Here is a 15,149-nt window from a genome sequence, read left to right on the forward strand (position 1 = left end):
CTATTTATTTTATTTTGTTAGTATGTTTGGTTTTGTTCTCTATCTCCCCCTTTTAGACTGTGAGCCCTCTGTTGGGTAGGGACTGTCTCTATATGTTGCCAATTTGTACTTCCCGAGCGCTTAGTACAGTGCTCTGCACACAGTAAGCGCTCAATAAATACGATTGATGATGATGATGATGATATAGAGACGGTCCCTACCCAACAACGGCCTCACAGTCTAGAAGGGGGAGACAGACGACGAAACAAAACATATATGTTGCCAACTTGTACTTCCCAACCACTTAGTACAGTGCTCTGCACACAGTAAGCGCTCAATAAATACGATTGATTGATGGATTGATTGATGTAGACAGGGGGCAAAATCGTCAAATAGAATTAAAGCTAGGTGCACATCATTAACAAAATCAATAGAATAGTAAATATACACAAGTAAAATCAATAGAGTAATAAATCTGTCCAAACATATATACAGGGGCTGTGGGGAGGGGAAGGAGGGAGGGTGGGGGGATGGGGCGGAGGAGAGGATTAAGGGGGCTCAATTCATTCATTCATTCAATCTATTTATTGAGCGCTTACTGTGTGCAGAGCACTGTACTAAGCGCTTGGGAAGTACAAGTTGGCAACATATAGGGACGTCCCTACCCAACAACGGGCTCACAGTCTAGAAATCTGGGAAGGTGTGGGTCCAGGAGTCTGCTCCCACTGGACCAGAGGTTATATTATTCTATTGCACTCTCCCAAGAGCTTAGTACAGTGCTCTGCACACGATAAGTGTTCAATAAATACAAATGAATGAATGAATGATTTCTAATAATAATAGCAATAATTATGGTACTTAGGGTACTCTCCCCCCTCCCCCTCATCCCCCTCTCCATCCCCCCATCTTACCTCCTTCCCTTCCCCACAGCACCTGTATATATGGATATATGTTTGTACATATTTATTACTCTATTTTACTTGTGCATATCTATTCTATTTATTTTATTTTGTTAGTATGTTTGGTTTTGTTCTCTGTCTCCCCCTTTTAGACTGTGAGCCCACTGTTGGGTAGGGACTGTCTCTATATGTTGCCAACTTGTACTTCCCAAGCGCTTAGTCCAGTGCTCTGCACACAGTAAGCGCTCAATAAATACGATGGAATGAATGAATGAATGAAAGGGACAGTGTCCAACCTGATTAGCTCAGCGCTTGGCCTGTAGTAAGCATTTTACAAATACCATTATAATAATAACAATAATATATACAATACTATTATTATAGTATAATAATATATGACAATAATAATATTACTATAATATTATATTATAATAATAGACCGTTATCAATATACTAATTATCAATATACTAATTAATATATAATAATTACTGTGTGCTCTGCACATAGTAAGCGCTCAATAAATACATTGATTGATAAGCACTTTCTATGGGCCAAGCACTGTTTTTAGCCCTAGGGGAGATACAAGTTTATCAGATTGGACACAGTCCCTTTCTCACATAGGGCTCACTCTCTTATCCCCATTTTCCAGATGAGGGAACTGAGGCCCAGAGAAGTGAGGTGACTTGCCCAAGGTCACACAGCAGACATGTGGTGGAGCTGGGATTGGAATCCAGGTCCTTCTGACTCCCGGGCCCGGGGTCTACCCATTAGGTCGCGTAGCTGTGCCCGTGAGGCCGGCACAGAGTCTTCCCGTCTGCCTGCTTCTGAGATGGGTTCTGCTTCTGATTCTATCTTGTAATAATAATAATAATAATAATGATGTGTTAAGCGCTTACTATGTGTGAAACACTGTTCTAAGCGCTGGGGGGGATACAGTGTGATCAGGTTGTCCCATGTGGGGCTCACAGGCTTCATCCCCATTTTACAGATGAGGGAACTGAGGCCCAGAGAAGTGAAGTGACTTGCCCAAAGTCACACAGCTGACAAGCGGCGGAGCCGGGATTAGAACCCACGACCTCTGACTCCCAAGCCCGGGCTCTTTCCACTGAGCAACACTGCTTCTCTGTCTCTATCTCTATCCCTCTTTTTCCTCTCCTCCTTCCCCTTCCCACAGCCCCTGTATATATCAATCAATCGTATTTATTGAGCGCTTACTGCGTGCAGAGCACTGTACTAAGCGCTTGGGAAGTACAAGTTGGCAACATATAGAGACAGTCCCTACCCAACAGAGGGCTCGCAGTCTAAAAGTTTGTACAGATTTATTACTCTATTCATTTTACTTGTACATATTTACTATTCTATTTATTTTGTTAATGATGCGCATCTAGTTTTATTTCTATTTATTCTGATGATTTGACACCTGTCCACATGTTTTGTCGTCTGTCTCCCCCTTCTAGACTGTGAGCCCGTTGTTGGGTAGGGATCGTCTCTCTATGTTGCCGACTTGTACTTCCCAAGCGCTTAGTCCAGTGCTCTGCACACAGTAAGTGCTCAATAAATACGATTGAATGAATGAATGAATCTCTGCTTCTCATGACTCCGTTCTAAGCAATCAATCAATCCATCGATCGTATTTATTGTTTCTATCCTGGATGGGGATCTCTCTCTGTCTCCTCTCTCTCCCCCCCTTCTCTCTCTCTCTCTCTCTGGGAGAGTTATTTTGTTTTGTTTTATTATCTGTCTCCCCCCTTCTAGACTCTGAGACTGTTGTTGTGTAGGGATTTGTCTCTATTTGTTGCCAAATTGTACTTTCCAAGTGCTTAGTACAGTGCTCTGCACACAGTAAGTGTTCAATAAATACGATTGATTGAATGAATGAATGAATGAATGAATGAACCCAAGCAAATCCGGTCGGACACAGTCCCTGTCCTAAATGGGGCTCACAGTCTCGATCCCCATTTTACAGATGAGGTCACTGAGACATGGAGAATAATCATAATAATAATGACATTTATTAAGTGCTTGCTGTGTGCAGAACACTGTACTAAGTGCAGGGGAGGATACAAGTTGATCAGATTGTCCCACGTGGGGCTCACAGTCTTCATCCCCATTTTACAGGTGAGGGAACTGAGGCACAGAGAATTAAGTGACTTGCCCAAAGTCATTCATTCATTCAATCGTATTTATTGAGTGCTTACTGTGTGCAGAGCACTGTACTAAGCGCTTGGGAAGTACAAGTTGCCAACATATTGAGACGGTCCCTACCCAACAACAGGCTCGCAGTCTAGAGGTCACACAGCTGACAATTGGCAGAGCCGGGATTTGAACCCATGACCTCTGACTCCCAAGCCCGGGCTCTTTCTATTGAGCCACGCTGTGACCTGCCAATGGTCACCCAGCAGACAAGCGGCGGAGCAGGGATTGGAACCCGTGACCTTCTTAGAGGTCGTAGACCTGCTTAGAGAAGCAGCGTGGCTCAGTGGAAAGAGCCCGGGCTTTGGAGTCAGAGGTCAAGGGTTCAAATCCCGGCTCCGCCAATTGTCAGCTGTGTGACTTTGGGCGAGTCACTTCACTTCTCTGGGCCTCAGTTACCTCATCTGGAAAATGGGGATGAAGACTGTGAGCCTCCCGTGGGACAACCTGATCCCCTTTTAACCTCCCCATCACTTAGAATCAATCAATCAATCAATCAATCGTATTTATTGAGCGCTTACTATGTGCAGAGCACTGTACCAAGCGCTTGGGAAGTACAAATTGGCAACACATAGAGACAGTCCCTACCCAACAGTGGGCTCACAGTCTAAAAGGGGGAGACAGAGAACAGAACCAAACATACCAACAAAATAAAATAAATAGGATAGAAATGTACAATTAAGATAAATAAATAAATAAATAGAGTAATAAATATGTACAACCATATATACATATATACAGGTGCTGTGGGGAAGGGAAGGAGGTAAGATGGGGGATGGAGAGGGGGACGACGGGGAGGGGGAGAGGGGGAGAGCACTTAGAACAGTGCTTTGCACGTAGTAAGTGCTTAATAAATGCCATCATTATTATTATTATTATTATTCTGACTCCAAGGACCAGGCTCTAGCCACTGAGCCACGCTGCTTCCTCGTTGGTGAAAGGGGTCCAGTCCCTCCTGGTTCATTCATTCATTCAGTCAGTCATATTTATTGAGCGCTTCCTGTGTGCAGAGCACTGTACTAAGCGCTTGGGAAGTCCAAGTTGGCGACAGATAGAGACGGTCCCTACCCAACAGCGGGCTCACAGTCCTGGTTCTGAGTCCAGCGGGCGGTTTGGGTCAGAGGGATATGGGCAGAGCCGGTTGTGAGCCGGGTCAGCCAGCAGCCTGGCAGTGGATGGTCAGCTCGCCCAAAGGCACCAGCCTGGAGGCTTGGGTTTATTTATTCATTCATTCATTCAATCGCATTTATTGAGCGCTTAATGTGTGCAGAGCACTGTACTAAGCGCTTGGGAAGTCCAAGTTGGCAACATATAGAGACGGTCCCAACCCAACAGCGGGCTCATCATCATCAATCGTATTTATTGAGCGCTTACTATGTGCAGAGCACTGTACTAAGCGCTTGGGAAGTACAAATTGGCAACATCTAGAGACGGTCCCTACCCAACAGTGGGCTCACAGTCTAAAAGGGGGAGACAAAACCAAACATACTACAAAATAAAATGGAATAGATATGTACAAGCAAAATAAATAAATAAATAAATAAATCAAGTAATAATCGTGTTTATTCATTCATTCAATCGTATTTATTGAGCGCTTACTGTGTGCAGAGCACTGTACTAAGCGCTTGGGAAGTGCAAGTTGGCAACATATAGAGACGGTCCCTACCCAACAATGGGCTCACAGTCTAGAATCAATAAATCAATCAATCATAATTATGGAGCGCTTACTGCGTGCAGAGCACTGGACTAAGTGCTTGGGAAGTCCAAGTTGGCAACATATAGAGACGGTCCCAACCCAACAGCGGGCTCACCGTCTGGAAGGGGGAGACAGACAACAAAACAAAACATATTAACAAAATAAAATAAATAAAATAAGTATGTACAAATAAATAAGAGTAATAAATACGTACAAACACATATACATATATATACAGGTGGTGTGGGGAGGGGAAGGAGGTAAGGCGGGGGGGATGGGGAGGCTAGGGGCTGCTAGGGGCCATCTGACTGAGTCCCCTCCTTCCTCTCCCTCTCCTCCCCCCTCTCCCTCCTCCTCGCCTTACCTCCTTCCCCTCCCCACACCACCTGTATATATATGTATATATGTTTGTACGTATTTATTACTCTATGTATTTTGCTTGTACATATTTATTCTATTTATTTTATTTTCTTAGTATGTTTGGTTTTGTTCTCTGTCTCCCCCTTTTAGACTGTGAGCCCACTGCTGGATAGGGACTGTCTCTATATGTTGCCAACTTGGACTTCCCAAGCGCTTAGTCCAGTGTTCTGCACACAGTAAGCGCTCAATAAATACGATTGATGATTGATGATGATGATGATGATAAATAGAGTAATAAATCTGTACAAACGTATATAGGAGAAGCAGCGTGGCTCAGTGGAAAGAGCCCAGGCTTTGGAGTCAGAGTTCATGGGTTCAAATCCCCGCTCCGCCAATTGTCAGCTATGTGACTTTGGGCAAGTCACTTCACTTCTCTGGGCCTCAGTTCCCTCATCTGTTAAATGGGGATTAAGACTGTGAGCCCCCCATGGGACAACCTGATCACCTTGTAAACTCCCCAGCGCTTAGAACAGTGCTTTGCACATAGTAAGCGCTTAATAAATGCCATTATTATTATACTGTGGGGAGGGGAAGGAGGAAGGGCTGGGGGGATGGGGAGGAGGAGAGGAAAAAGGGGGCTCAGTCTGGGAAGGCCTCCTGGAGGAGGTGAGCTCTCAGTAGGGCTCACATTTACAGATGAGGGACCTGAGGCCCAGAGAAGTGAAGTGACTTGCCCAAGCTCACACAGCAGACAAATGGCAGGGCCGGGATTAGAACCCACGTCCTCAGACTCCCAAGCCCCAGCTCTACCCACTACACCATACTGCTCTGAGCCCATTGTTGGGTAAGGACCGTCTCTATATGTTGCCAACTTGTACTTCCCAAGCGCTTAGTACAGTGCTCTGCACACAGTAAGTGCTCAATAAATACAATTGAATGAATTGAATGAACTGTACAGTTGCCCCTTGAGGGCAGGGCCCATGTCTTTTTGCTTCTGGTTAGGACGGAAGCCGCGTGGATTAGTGGATGGAGCCCAGGCCCAGGAGTCAGAAGGACCTGGATTCTAATCCAGGCTCCACCACTCGTCTGTTGGGTGACCTTGGGTAAGTCACTTGCCCCCGAGAAGCAGCGTGGCTTAATGGAAAGAGCCCGGGCTTGGGAGTCAGAGGTTGTGGGTTCTAATCCCGGTCCCGCCACTTGTCAGCTCTGTGTCTTCGGGCGGGTCACTTAACTTCTCAGTGCCTCAGTTACCTCATCTATAAAATGGGGATGAAGACTGTGAACCCCACGTGGGACAAACAGATAACCTTGTATCTCCCCCAGCATTTAGAAGAGTGCTTGGCTCTTAGTAAGCGCTTAACAAATCCCATTATTATTATTATTACTTCACTTTTCTGTGTCTCAGCTCCCTCATCTGTAACATGGGGATTAAGTCTGTGAGCCCCATATGGGACAGGGACTGTATCCAACCCAATTACCTTGTATCTACCCCAGCGCTTAGTACAGTGTCTGACACATAGTAAGTGCCTAAAAATACCACAATTATGATGACGATGATCACTCAGCAGGTACCCAGTAATTTGCACTGTTTGATTGACTGATTGTACCCTGCCTCATGAATCTGAAGTGGGGAACGGTCCCCCCCACCACGCTCCTCATCCTCTACAGCCCCGATGATGATGATGATGATGGTATGTGTTAAGTAGTTACTCTATGCGAATCACTGTTACTTAGACTATTATTATAATAATAATTTACTCTCAATAATAATAATAATAATAATTATTATTATCATTATTACTAAGTCTGTCGAGCTTTTTATGATTGATTGCGACTCCACGGATATACTTTCTCCAGGACGTCCTGTCCTCTGCCCTAATCCGCAACCTTTCTCACGGTTCTTCCATTGAGCGTGGCTCAATGGAAGGAGCTCAGCCTCGGGAGTCAGAGGTCATGGGTTCTAATCCCAGCTCCGCCACCTGGCTGCTGTGCGACTTTGGGCAAGTCACTTAACTTCTCTGAGCCTCAGTTCCCTCATCTATAAAATGGGGATGAAGACTGTGAGCCCCCTCGTGAGACAATCTGATTACCTTGTATCTAGCCCAGTGCTTAGAACAATGCTTCGCAGTGCTTAACAAATGCCATCATCATCATTATCACTGTTCTAAGCGCTGGGGGGATACAAGGTGATCAGGTTGTCCCACATGGGGCTCACAGTCTTAATCCCCATTTTACAGCTGAGGTAACTGAGGCCCAGAGACGTTAAGTGGCTTGCCCAAGGTCACACAGCAGACAAGTGGCGGGGCCGGGATTCGAGCCAGATCTCTGTCTTCCAGAACTTTTCTTTCTGGAGAAAAGCTGTCAAGGCAACCCGACGCCCCTTGGCTTGGCCTCAAATCGGCCGCACCAACCGTCGCCCGAAATAGGGTTGGGTAAATGGCACAATTACAGATTGAACCGTCAGGAGAAATTCAGCGACTTAGGCAAGACAGAGGAAAATATATTTTTAGATGAGCTCTCAAAATAGATGGGGCTGGCGGCGGGAGGGAACGGAGGGAGAGAGAGGAGCGGGGGGAGAGCGTGGAGGGTAATGGAGAGGGCTTGGGAGGAAGGCGGGGAGTGCAGAGGGTGACGAGGAGCCCCAGAAGCCCCTTGCTGACATGCGGAGCCACCCCAAAATTATTATTATTATTATTATTATTATTATTAGGGTTGGTGGCCCACCAACCCTAATAATAGTAATAATAATAATAAGTGCTTGCTATGTGCAGAGCACTGTTCTAAGCACTGGGGAGGATACAAGATTTCTAGACTGTGAGCCCGCTGTTAGGTAGGGACCGTCTCTATATGTTGCCAAATTGTACTTCCCAAGCGCTTAGTACAGATTTATTACTCTATTTATTTATTTAACTTGTGCATTTCTATTCTATTTATTTTATTTTGTTAGTATGTTTGGCTTTGTTCTCTGTCTCCCACCTCTAGACTGTGAGCCCGCTGTTGGGTAGGGACCGTCTCTATATGTTGCCAACTTGGACTTCCCAAGCGCTTAGTACAGTGCTCTGCACACAGTCAGCGCTCAATAAATATGATTGATTGATTCTCTGTGAGCCCCCCATGGGACAACCTGATTTCCGTGTATCCCCCAGCGCTTAGAACAGTGCTTTGCACATAGTAAGTGCTTAATAAGTGCCATTATTATTATTATTATTATTATTATTATTATTACAGTGCTCTGCACACAGTAAGCGCTCAATAAATGCGACTGAATGAATATAAGATGATCAGGTTGTCCCATGTGGGACTCACAATCTTAACCCCCATTTTACAGATGAGGTAACTGAGGCACAAAGTAGTTAAGTGGCTTGCCCAAAGTCACACAGTTGACAAAAGACGGAGCTGGGATTTGAACCCATGACCTCTGACTCCCAAGCCTGTGCTCTTTCCACTGAGCCACGCTGCTTCTGGTATATGTTAAGTGCTTACTATGTGCCAGGCACTGTACTAAGCACTGGGTGAATACAAGCAAATCAGGTTGGACACAGTCCCTATCGTACATAGGGCTCACAGTCTTAATCCCCATTTTTACAGATGAACGGATAATACTAATTCATAATAACAATAATAATAAGGGTATTTTACTATGTGCCAAGCACTGTTCTAAGCTCTGGGGTAGATAGAAGGTAATGAGGTTGTCCCACATGGGGCTCACAGTCTAAATCCCCATTTTACAGATGAGGTCACTGAGGCTGAGAGAAGTGAAGTGGCTTGCCCAAGGTCACACAGCAGACAAGTGGCGGAGCCGGGATTAGAACCCATGTCCTCTGATTCCCAAACTCGGGCTCTTTCCACTAAGCCACACTGATGGTGAAGCCGACCAGTGAGTGTGCATTGGCCTGAAAAGGTCAGTGTAGAACCTACATTCCCAGCCATATTATTATTATTACTGTTATGGTATTTGTTATTATTATGGTATTTTTAATAATAATAATAATGGCATTTGTTAAGCGCTTACTATATGCAAACCACTGTTCTAAGCGCTGGGGGGATACAAGGCGATCAGGTTGTCCCACACGGGGCTCACAGTCTTCATCCCCATTTTACAGATGAGGTAACTGAGGCCAAGAGAAGTGAAGTGACTCGCCCAAAGTCACACAGCTGACAATTGGCGGAGGCGGGATTTGAACCTATGACCTCTGACTCCAAAGCCCGGGCTCTTTCCACTGAGCCACGCTGCTTATGTGCCAAGCTCTGTATGAAGCGCTGGGGTGGATACAAGCAAGGCGGGTTGGACAGAGTCCCTATCCCAAGAGGGGCTCAAAGTCTCCATCCCCATTTTCCAGATGAGGTAACTGAGGCCCAGAGAAGTGAAGTGACTCATCCAAAGACACACAGCTGACAGGTGGCGGAGCAGGGATTAGAACTCATGACCTTATGACTCCCAAGTCATTCTCTTTCCTCTACGCCATGCTGCTTCATATGGGACACACAATGTGGTTGTCCCTTTGGTCATCGAACTGAGGCTTTGAAGCGCCTGACACTCTGGGCAGGGAATATTTCTGTTTATTGTTCTGTCGTACTCTCCCAAGCGCTTAGTACAGTGCCTTGCACACAGTAAGCACTCAGTAAATACGACTGACTGACTGAATGAATGAATGTTTTCCCTTGTGCCTCCGTGTCTCTCTTTTCGTAGATACCTTATGTACAAGAAGCAGCGTGGCTTAGTGGAAAGAGCCCGGGCTTGGGAGTCAGAGGTTGTGGGTTCTAATCCCGACTTTGCCACTTGCCTGCTGCGTGACCTTGGGCAAGTCACTTCACTTCTCTGGGCCTCAGTTACTTCACCTGGAAAATGGGAATGAAGACTAGGAGGCCCACGTGGGACAACCTGATTACCTTGTGTCTACCCCAGTTCTTAGAATGGTGCTTGGCACATAGTAAGTGCTTAACAAATACTATTATTATTATTATTATTATTATTATTATTATTATTATTATTATTGTTCCAAGAGAAAAACTCCTTTCTCAGCAGCACCAACAAGCCATGCTGGTCTGTCCTGAGCAACAGATTCCCAGTTTCCAGCTGGGACGCGGCGCTGTGTCTGTTGTGTCTGAATCTTTCTTTCACCGTGTCCTTAAATCACTCCCTCTGCCCTCCTGGCTCTCAGTTTCCCAACTTTTAGACTGTGAGCCCACTGTTGGGTAGGGACTGTCTCTATATGTTGCCAGTTTGTACTTCCCAAGCGCTTAGTACAGTGCTCTGCACATAGTAAGCGCTCAATAAATGCAATTGATGATGACGATGATCCAGCAGCTTTTCCGGTCTCCTGCCGTAATGATGGTATCTGTTAAGCACTTACTATGTGCCAAGCAGTGTTCTAAGCGCTGGGATAGATACAAGGTAATCAGGTTGTCCCCCGTGGGGCTCACAGTCTTCATCCCCATTTTACAGATGAGGCAACTGAGGCACAGAGAAGTGAAATGACTTGCCCAAAGTCACACAGCTGACAAGTGGGGGAGTCGGGATTAGAACCCATGACCTCTGACTCCCAAGCCCGGGATCTTTCCACTGAGTCAGGCTGCTGTCACTCCTTCTCTTCATGTGCCCCACCTGGTATAGCTGGATCGTGGTGAGCCTGGCTTTGAGATAGGGAAACTGTTCAATCATTCAGTGGTAATAATAAGAATAATGGTATTTGTTAAGCGGTTACTATGTGCCAGGTGCTGTACTAAGCTCTGGGGTGGATACAAAGAGAGAAGCAGCGTGGCTTAGTGAAAAGAGCCCAGGCTTGGGAGTCAGAAGTCGTGGGTTCGAATCCCAGCTCCTCCACCTGTCAGCTGGGTGACTTTAGGCAAGTCAGTTAACTTCTCTGTGCCTCAGTTACCTCATCTGTAAAATGGGGATTAAGACTGTGAGTCCCATGTGGGACAACCTGATAACCGTGTATCTACCCCAGCGCTGAGAACATTGCTTGGCACATAGTAAGCGCTTAACAAATACCGTTATTATTAGTAGTATTATTATACAAGCAAATCGGTTTGGACACAATCCCCGTCCCATGTGGGGCTCACGTCAGGTCCTTTCATTTATTCATTCATTCAATCATATTTATTGAGCGCTTACTGTGTGCAGAGCACTGTACTGAGCGCTTGGGAAGTACACGTTGGCAACATATAGAGACGGTCCCTACCCAACAACGGGCTCAAAATCTAGAAGGGGGAGATAGATAACAAAACAAAACATGTGAGCCCAATGTTGGGTAGGGACTGTCTCTATATGTTGCCAGTTTATACTTCCCAAGCGCTTAGTACAGTGCTCTGCCCACAGTAAGCGCTCAATAAATACGATTGATGATGATGATGTGGACAGGTGTCAAGTTGCCAGAACAGATAGAATTAAAGCTAGATGCACATCATTGACAAAATAAATAGTGAATATGTACAAGTAAAATAGAGTAATAAATCTGTACAAATGTATACAGCTGCTGTGGGAAGGGGAAGGAGCTAGGGCGGGGGGATGGGGAGGAGGAGAGGAAAAAGGGGGCTCTGTCTGGGAAGGCTTCCTGGAGGAGGTGAGCTTTCAGTAGGGCTTTGAAGGGAGGAAGAGAGCTAGCTTGGTGGATGGGTGGAGGGGGGGCATTCCGGGCCATGGGGAGGACGTGGGCCGGGGGTTGATGGCGGGACAGGTGAGAACGAGGCCCAGTGAGGAGTTTAGCAGTGGCAGAGGAGCGGAGGATGTGGGCTGGGCTGGAGAAAGAGAGAAGGGAGTTGAGGTAGGAGGGGGCGAGGGGATGGACAGCCTTGAAGCCCAAGGTGAGGAGTTTCTGCCTGATGTGTAGGTTGACTGGCAGCCACTGGAAACTTCATTGGAGTCCTTCTGACCCCGAGGTCCAGGCTCTATCCACTAGACCACTCTGCTTTTCTTACTGAACGCCTACAATAAGCAGAGCACTGTTTTAAGCAGTTGGTGGAGAGTACAATACAAGGGAGTTGGCAGACACGTTCTCTTCCCACAAGGAGCTTGCAGTCTGGGGGCGGGGGGGAGACAGACGTTAATAGAGATAATTTATACCATTATCATCATCAATCGTATTTATTGAGCGCTTACTATGTGCAGAGCACTGTACTAAGCGCTTGGGAAGTACAAATTGGCAACATATAGAGACAGTCTCTACCCAACAGTGGGCTCACAGTCTAAAAGGGGGAGACAGAGAACAAAACCAAACATACTAACAAAATAAAATAAATAGAATAGACATGTACAAATAAATAAATAAATAAATAGAGTAATAAATATGTACAAACATATACATATATACAGGTGAACATTATATATTATCTAATATATTATATATCGTATATAATATAATACATTATATTATATATTATAACACTGTTCATACAGTGGTGAGGATGATGAGGATGATGAACAGGGGGCTTTCAGACCCCCTGGAAAGTTGCAGTGCATTGGCCCCTCACCTGCAGTGTCATGGACCAAGGGAACTTCGTCAGCTGGAGGTCGTGGAGGGGGAGAGTGGCAGGGTGAGGAGGGTGACAGAAAGAGGCCCCCTCCCTTCTCAAGAACCTCCGATGGTCACCCATCGACCTCTGCATCAAAAAGAAACTCCTCAATGTTGGCCTCAAAGTCGTCCATCACCTTGCCCTCCTCCTGTCTCACCTCACTACTCTCCTACTCCAAGCGGCCTGCCTACTTAGCTCCTCTATTGCCAATCTTCTCACTGTCCCTCGATCCCATCTATCTCTCCACCGACTTCTTGCCCCTCGTCCCTCTCCCTCTCTCTCCTCCCCCTCTCTCCCCCTCGTCCCCCTCTCCATCCCCCCATCTTACCTCCTTCCCTTCCCCACAGCACCTGTATATATGTATATATGGTTGTACATATTTATTACTCTATTTATTTATTTATTTATTTATTTATTTTACTTGTACATTTCTATCCTATTTATTTTATTTTGTTGGTATGTTTGGTTCTGTTCTCTGTCTCCCCCTTTTAGACTGTGAGCCCACTGTTGGGTAGGGACTGTCTCTATGTGTTGCCAATTTGTACTTCCCAAGCGCTTAGTACAGTGCTCTGCACATAGTAAGCGCTCAATAAATATGATTGATTGATTGATTGATTGCCCACGTCCTGCCTCTGCCCTGGAGTGCCCTCCCTCTTACTACGCAACAGACAGTCACTCTCCCCCCTTTCAAAGCCTTACCAAAGGCCCGTCTCCTCCAAGAGGTCTTCCCAGACTAAGCCCCACTTTTCCTCATCTCCCACTCCCTTCCGCATCACCCTGACTTGCTCTCTTTATTCATTCCCCCCTCCCAACCCCACAGCACTTATGTCCATATCCGTCATTTATTTATTTCTATGAATGTCTCCCCCTCTAGACTGCAAGCTCACTGTGGTCAAGGAACCAAGTTCATTATAGGCAAGGAATGTGTCTGTAATATTGTTATACTGGCCTCTCCCAAGCATTTAGCACAGCATTCTGCACACAGTAAGAGCTCAGTAAATACACTTGACTGAGTGACCCCTGACCTACCTTCCTTGTTACTAATCAACCCCTAGATGATGTAGGAGGCGCCTGGTTTCCTTTGCTATTAATCCATGAAGTTAGAGGCGTTGGGAAGATGAGGTGTTGGGGAGAAGGTGAGAATGTGAAGAGGAGGAGGAGGAGGAGGCAGAGGAGGAGGAGAAGGAGAAAGAAGGAGAGTATTCTGGAATTTGGGGTGGGTTGACGGAGCCTCAGTCGCATTCCAAGTCCATTGGCGTTTAGCCTCAAATCTGGTGCATTGCTCTCCTGCGGCTCTTTATAATAATAATAATGATGGCATTTATTAAGTGCTTACTATGTGCAAAGCACTGTACTAAGCGCTGATCTCTTCCAATTCTGACCCTCCCGGAGCTGAGCTGCTTCCCTATCAGAGCTTTTGGTAAAGCGGCCAAATCCTTTCTGCTTTACCAGGAGAACGAGAAAAAACCACTTATCTCCTGGGTGTCCTGCACCCTCTTTCCCCTTTTGCCGAATGATCCCTTGAAAATCTCCACAGAGCCTGTAATGCTCAGACGCAAAGCAGCCGACCGGCTGCACAAATAGCATATAAATTACCCTGAATACCAAATAGCCATAGACTAATACACACACACACACACACACACACACACCCAGGCTGACAACACTGCAGTGTGTGCTAATCAGCAGAGAAATCATCTGAGCGGGTAGCAGGGAGAAGAGTCTGCGTGCATATGCACGTTTGAGCATAATAAAAAGGATCCTATTTAAACACTTAATTGGGGTGTTGCGTCTTATTGCTAGAAACTAATTCTGAGACGTTCTTGGGAAAGTGGGGGTGAAGGGGGAGGGCAGAGATGAAAAGCGGGGAGAGGCAGAAAGAGGTGGGGGGGTCCTCAAACTTTGCTGCCGCTTGAGATGGATGATTTTAGTCCATTGTGTCCCATAAAGAGGCGGTGAGATTTCGATAGTCTGTCTTTGAAAAAGAGCGTATGTGTGTACACTCAAATTCAGTCCTCTCTACTGCCTGGAGAGTCTGACAAGGTGCAACTTAAAAGCTTATTCAGGAAATCACGACACCAACTAGTGGATTGTGTGTCTTAGCATAAAAGGCAAAAAGCAGCTGAGGTGGGAGGGGAGAGAGGAGAGCTAAATCAGGACAGAAACTTAAAAGTAGCTTTTCCAAAGGCTGTATAGATCTCTCCCTCTCTCGCCTCGCTTGCTCCCGCTCTCTCTTTTTTTGGTTAAACCTTTTTAAAGTGTTTAAAAGCTTTAATATTGATGGCCCGTCAACTCTGTCCTGATTCCTTGGCTTTCAGTTAAAAGGTTTTTGTTGTTGTAGCTTCTGCAGTTGCTCTGTTGCTATGGAAACGTGACATCAAAATGACGTTTCTCTGTTTAAAAGCTTTTAACTAAATTCCTGCCTGTCAGATATAGGCCCCATTTTGTGCACTCAAGCTTCAAGCTGTTGCAAAAAGGTTTCATATGTTCTGTTGTCATTCAAATT

The 15,149-nt window shown here is 45.8% G+C and overlaps 1 protein-coding gene across 1 annotated transcript in view; it reads left to right on the top strand.

The window, feature by feature from the left end:
* Positions 1-15,097: 15,097 nt before the first annotated feature.
* Positions 15,098-15,149, top strand: part of MSANTD1 (Myb/SANT DNA binding domain containing 1) — a 36,838-nt gene continuing 36,786 nt past the window's right edge. The window contains exon 1 of the mRNA XM_038745801.1: positions 15,098-15,120. The gene's annotated coding sequence lies outside the window, so the exon portion shown is untranslated. The remainder of the gene's footprint in view (positions 15,121-15,149) is intronic.

The sequence above is a fragment of the Tachyglossus aculeatus genome, chromosome 4, assembly GCF_015852505.1.
Source record: "Tachyglossus aculeatus isolate mTacAcu1 chromosome 4, mTacAcu1.pri, whole genome shotgun sequence".
Classification (NCBI taxonomy): Eukaryota; Metazoa; Chordata; class Mammalia; order Monotremata; family Tachyglossidae; genus Tachyglossus; species Tachyglossus aculeatus.